The following is a 6711-nucleotide window of genomic DNA, read 5'->3' as shown; positions in this document are numbered from 1 at the left end:
AAGGAAGCAAAAGCGAATTGTAGTGGTGGACTTGCTCCAGGTTTACGGAACAGTCCAGGAGTAAAAATCAGAGCATGGCCTGCAGAGGGAAGAAAAGAGCTGTGGTAGCAATCACAGCGGTCTCCTGGTCCTCTTCCCTCTCTCTGTTTCTGCTCCCTACCAAGTTATTCCTCAGGAGCAGGCTCTGATCTGAATAGCTTGTATTTAAGCATTAGGTATATTTAAAACCCATTCATATCAAACCAGAATTAAACTCCTGGATTTTATTCAAGGTTCATTCCCTCTGAGAAAGGACTGAGAAGAAAATTATGGTTAACTGAATGCCTCACCCATCCAGTATGCACAAAAAAATCCCCTCAGGAGGTAAGAAGTGAGGCTTGACTATTGTCTTGCCTCATTGCATTGTTATCTGTATATAGGCCAATTTCTCAATCCATTTAGAAATGCACTAATTGTCATTGRAGCTATTTGCTGACGACTGTGAAGTAGCTTAATAATGAAGAGGAAGTCCATTTATTCGTTAACATTTGCAAAAATAATTGCCTGTCACTTAACCGAACATCCTTTGCCCCAGAAACACTTGCTCTTCAGCACTTTTTTTTGAGCTGCGCTCTTTGAAACGCCACTTATAATTTCCAGTCCCTCAAGGGCTCATTCTCAGCTGCTGTGACATGAGTCAGAAAACACACTCCACAAGGGGACACTAAACGTCCTGTCAGTTTTGCTGCAACAAGAGGAGAGCATATTAATAGAGCAGCATTGCCGTACTCCAAGAGGCCTCTGGCAGTCGTGTTGCAGCTCCAAGATACTGCTTAAAACTGCAGGGGGTTAAGAGACTGCAATTCCTCTGCTGCCTGCCCTGCTCCTCCACTGGACATTGCGACAGCAGTGGAAGAGTTTTCACCTGCAGGGCCCAGCATCCACAGGACCACCTCTTGGTGGCTGCCCAAGGAGACAGGCGCATGGGGTAGCCCTGGCCCCACTGTCCACGTGCCAGCAGCTTTCTTCTGCCTCCCCTTTGCTAGCCCTGCGAGAGGGGCAAAAGAGAGACAAAATGAAGGCAGACTGGGCATGCAGAGTAAGTGCTAGGGAGTGAGTTCTGAAGCAAGGAGGAAAGGTTTGGGGAAGGTGGAGGAGAGAAAGATGTCTTGGGGGAGAGGGCAAGGGATGGAGACTTGTCTTCCTCATCTCAGCATAGCCCTCTGCCCACGAAACCTATCGGCAGAGACGGCACCTCTACCAGCTCCATTCTGTGCCTCAGTGAAACTCTGGGAGGGCTTTATCCTTTACATGTAGCAACACACTCCTCTCCTCTCCTCTCCACTAGGCCCAGCATTTCCTCTGCCATCCCAGCACTCCCACCACCAGGCATAAAATAAGCCAACTTGTTCATTAGTTCTGAGGAAGCAAAATTCAGCCTTTTTATACTACTGAGAAGCTTTGAGGTCCTCTGAATACCAGGGAAGACGGGTTTGCGTCAACAGAATGGACAGGTAACCAGAACATCTGAGGTGCCTTGCCAAGCCCCCTAGAGATAAGTGGGAGCAATCAAAAGTAACTCCCCCAAAATCAATAGAGATTTGCCTATTTACAACAGCTGGTCTTCTGCCACTGTAATATTTTTCACTCCAATGATTGCTCCATTGTATGCAAGCTGTGATGAGTTTTTATTGCTTCCCAGGCATGTGAAATCCCCTCTCCGCCCCATCCGTTCCACAGGGCAAGGAGCTCCACTTCTCATCTCCTCGGGGTGGACAGCTGCCAATGTTGACTTAAGAGCAAGGYGAGCCAGGGAGTGCGAGATAAATGCCGCTGTCAGATACGGCCCAGCAGAGTCGCACTTCTCCCCAGGGTGCGCCAYGAGCACATCTCACCTGGGGCGCCAGCACTGTGGGAGACCGGCGCCCAGGGCCAAGGATGCCTTGCACCTCGGGCTTGCATCATCCGCCCAGCAGCAGTGGGCAGGGACAGCGGCGGGAGGTGGGTGACAGCTGTATCCCGGGCAGAAGTGCAGGAGGAGCACGCCTTCACGCTGGCCCCAAGGAGCTGGCTTGGAGCACGCCTCCCCAGCTGGTGCCAGGGAGAGGAAGGCCACAAGACTGCGGGGCAACGAAGCAGGACGGCACCGTGGACAGGCTCAGGTATTGGGTGCTTCTGCGGCACAGCCACTGCAGTCCTAGCCTACTGCACCAGCAACGGCGCTGGCCCCATGACTTGGGTGAACTGGTCAGTGTAATAACACTTGTTAGGGTCCTGCGGGCACAAGTCAATGTCCTTCTAGGGGGCTCAGGAGACTTGTGGTATGTTACAGCTTCTGGGAATGGGATTATTAGATTTATTTACTTTTTAGGGGTGTCAGTGTTGCAAGTGTTTGCAAATGTTAATTTTTACTCGTACAGTGTCTCAGGATGATAGGATGAAAGAAGCTGGGTTGGGTAAGTGTTTTGGGTTGGGTTCCCTGTAGAGGGCTGGATTCTTGGTTAGGGTGGACTGGAGACACTGGTTTTGCTTGCTTCTTGGGGAGGAATTTGATGCATTTCAAGATTAGGCAACTGTCTTTTTGCTTTTGGGTGTTGCGGTGTTAAGAGGGAAGTGTGTGGGTGAGTGTAAATCAGCTCTGTGCACCGAGCGCTGCCTGTTTACACCAGGGGATTTAGGTTTCCAGATATTTAATTTCTGGTAACTGTACTTCAGCTTGTTGAAACAGTTCAATCTTGAAAAGCCTCTTGTGGATAATGAGACTATGGGGAGGCACTGCTCCCAGAGAGCCTCAGACCCGGGAGTGGGGGTGGACAGAAGCCTCGCTTTAGCAATGCAATTAATTAGGAAGTCAGTAGCCAGCATTTGCAAGAAAATTCATTGCAAAACTCTAAGTGAGATGCTGGGAGAGACAAGAATAAAACAAAATGAAGGAAAGGTTTTGATGCCTCTCTTGAAACAAAGAGCAAATGAAGCTCACATCAGTTTGAAAAGTCACACATGATCTTTCACGGGTGGAGGACCACAGATGGTAGGGAGGGAGGTTGTGGGGCTGGAGATGGTTGTGCTTTGAGAACCACAGGGACTGCCTGGGGAAAGCTTGTGCCTTATAGCTAGCTTTGTCACTGCTTTGCGATCCTGGTAGGAGCACTGGCACGCAACTCTCCCAAAGCTGTCAAAACAAGGGAGCAGCGGGGCAGCATGACCCACACGCCAGCCTGGGGCAACACTGATTCAGAGGCCTGGTGATGTCAAGGAGAGCTGGGTTGGTGCAGGAGGTTGCCCACCACAGATCAGGCAGGGTGGGTCTGCCAACCTTGTCCCCAGACCAGGTTGGCACCCTCAGAGCTGAGGACCCCGTCCCACATTGGAAAGTATGAAATAGCTGCAGGCAGAGGTAATGCAAGGACCTTTCCAGACAGATCAGAGCATTGTAGAAACAAGACAGGGTAGCAGGAGTGGTTTCCCCACCCCACAGAGCTACAAGGCTTCAGAGGAAGGTCCTGTAGAGCAGGGGACAGCAGTCTAGATCTTCTAAGAGAGCAACAAAATGCTGTCAGCTCATGCTGCCACTGACTGTTTTTCCAAGAGCGAGAATAATGTCTCCAGCATGCTGAGGCATCACAAAGCAGTGCAGACCCTGGAGAGCCGTTGTACTTGAGTCAATGGCTGAGATTGAACTAGAGCCCTTACAGGAAGAAAACTCGCCTCGCTCGGGTTGCTGGTTCTCCGGGAGAGCCAGACACTTTCCTCTCATAAGTTAGATTTTGTCTTGAGCCATGGGCTGGGAGAAATGCTCGTGACCAAGCTCTTGAAGACCCCTGGGGAGGCCATGAGTGTTAGCCCTTGCCAGGCCTTCTTGGATGGATGAGGATGTTTGAGTTTTGGGGGCTGGTACCAGGGTCTAGATAATCCTGTATGTGCCCTAAGTCTTATCCTCTTTCTCTTAGCATGGAGCTAGAGCCCTTCATGGTTTCTTTTCTGACAGTCCCCAGTGCAAACCCCACTGTGCCTGCCAGAGCGGCAGACTCCAGGCAAACATCTCACAAGGAAATCTGTCGTAGCTTCCAGCTCTGTTTGCTAGCTCTCTTTGGGAGGACGCCTGCCCCTCTGCTGTGTCTTCCACTGCAGTATCCCCTCCGTAGGAGCGCTCATGAAATGCCTCCAGCACATTCATGATCTCCTTGGTGCTACCACAGGTGGGGAAACTGAGGCAGAGAAGTGCAGCTCTCTTGGAGGGGAATTCACAGCACTGTGGGCGCTATGTGGAGCTGTCAAGGAGAAAAGTAGCTCTTCCTTAGCCAGCGGAGAGAGAGGGAGAGATATCTCCAGAGGGTGACCAGGGCCAGCCATGATCTGGAGATGCTTGTCTTTATAAACCAGGGAGGAAACAGAGGTCACAGGCCCGTGTGGCATTGGTGGTGGAATTGGGATCCAAAAGGTGGATGAGGTGAATGCCTTTTAGCATCTTGAGGAACCACCCTGGGAAGCTCAGGGTCTATGCCTGTGCTGCAGTCTCTGTCTCCTGGAGTACATGGATTATGACCAGCAGTTCAAGTGCCCCCAGGACTGTCCTGGATGCCTCCCATCCCCTCCAAACAAGGCCGAAGGGCAGAGGGAGGTGGAGGGACGGGTCCTGCTTGGCTCAGGTGTGAGGAGGCGGAGAAGAGCAAGATGTTTCCGCACAGCTGGGAAGCGGCCCCCACTGCRCCACGTGGCTGCCAACGCCTCCAGGACAGGCAGGAGGAGCTGGAGTTACCAGTTTGCTGCCGTGCAAACCGCGGGGAGAGGCCCCCTCCTACCTGCCCGTGCCCACAGCACCTGCTGCTCCTGCTGCCGGTGCACTTCTGTCACGCAGGGGCGCTGGCTGAGGACGTGCTTGCCACACAAGCGCCTTAGTGACGTTGGCTGAGGACGCGCTTGTCACACAAGCGCCTTAACTCCCTCGCTGCTGGCTGCGGCGGTGCTGGGGAGCCTGCCGATAAAACTTAGCCGTCTCCCCTGCTGCGCTTTCCGCCCTTCGCTACCCACAAAGTGAAAATGTTCACCTTAGCACACCTCCCCTTCTGCTGATGGGCCGCTGTGAGTCCTTTTGCAGCACAGAGGCTCCCCGAGCTACAGCGTGAGGCTGCGAAGGAGGCAGCACACGGCCGGCCTGAGTGAGGACAGAGGCACCAGTGCCCTGCCACGGCTCTGTTCCTGGGCTGGTCCAGCCCTGGGAGCCTTGGCGTAGGGGTCTGGGTGTGGGTCCTGTACCCCAGGGTGGGCTCTGCTTTCCAGCTGCTGCCCTGCCCGAGGGCAATGGCAGCAGCCGGCCCTGGGCCRTGCACAGCAGTGGTGCCTGCGTCCCCTGGGCTCTTCTCACCTTGGCTGCTGCCAAGGGCTGTTTGTCCTTCAGCTTTTGGTTAAGGTTTGGTTTTTTTAAGAGCAGCTATACTTCAATACCAAAGTCCAAGATGCTCTTTGAGAGCAGTTCTCTGCAAATTCCAAACCCGGGGACTTGCTCCCATTTCCACAGCGTGGAAAAACCCCTTCTGAGGGGCAACGGGGTTAGAGCATCCTGCCTGGTGTGGGGACTGGGAACAAGGACTGCTGGCAGTTCCCTCCAGCCCTCAGATTCGTGATTTGTCTCAGTGCTGTATTTTGTGCCCAACAAAGAACTTTTAGGATTGTGAAAGGAACTACCCAGTCTAGGATCTTTTGTCCTGGCTCTCGCCATGCAGGGGAAAGTCTATGTAATGATGTCGTGGACATGCCTGCCATGTGCTTTTGGTTTATTTACTTGTCTTTACCTTTAAAGCTCACTAGAGATTTTCAAGGTTTCTCCCTGCGTGTGTGCAGGCTGGAAGCAGCTTTACTGTCTAGTGAAAACCGAGATTGTCACTGAATCACAGGATTCTGGCACCTGGCGCTTTAAGGCAAACACAAGCTAAACCAAAACTTGGAAAAGTAATTTGCTGCAATAGGAATTGAAATATCCCTGTTACTAACTGCCCACATTATGATAGCACCAAAGAGACCAACCACAAATTAGCACCAGATTGCAGTGGGTGCTTGTGACCACAAGGCGGGCAAGATAGGGTCGGATACTGATGGAGAGAGACACTCAAGGCTCATAAGAAGTTAAACAGGATAGATTTAATAAAGTACTTACTGAGTACGGGTCAGACGCATCGGTTGGACGCATGGGTGGGACTCAACTCGTTGTTCATAAGGGCCCCTTAAATCTACTAGAACTATTTCCTTATTTAAGCTGGGCTGACCTTGAGTAGCTACTGCCCAGGAAGCAGCTAGACATTGTTGACAAAACAGAATATGCATGCCTGGCCCTGATGGGAATTTGGTCAGTGTGTAGTTTCACATGCTGGGCCTGCTACCACGTACTGCCAGTCACTGACTTCTCACCAGATCTTCCGCAGGTGTTCTCACTACAGTGCTAAACAAGCACAGAACAAAATGCTTATTTATTCCTCTAAGAGCTGCCAGTCCAAATGGACTGTGAGTATTTATTTCCACCAAGTATATGTGGACTCTTCTCTTCAGCTGGCCATGGTCAGCAGATCCTGCACAAATAGACATCTTACACAAGCATGCCCTGAAAACCCACATCCAGAAGAAAGAATGACTTCCCTCTTAACTCAGTTCCTCTTAGGAGGAACTTTCCCTTCTAGGACACTATGGAGGAAGGTGATGGGAAACATGGGGGAACAAGCTGATCTGACATTTATTCCT

The sequence above is a fragment of the Apteryx rowi genome, unplaced genomic scaffold, assembly GCF_003343035.1.
Source record: "Apteryx rowi isolate R43461 unplaced genomic scaffold, aptRow1 scaffold_7, whole genome shotgun sequence".
In the NCBI taxonomy this organism is placed as follows: Eukaryota; Metazoa; Chordata; class Aves; order Apterygiformes; family Apterygidae; genus Apteryx; species Apteryx rowi.
Note: the sequence above shows the minus strand (reverse complement) of the source record.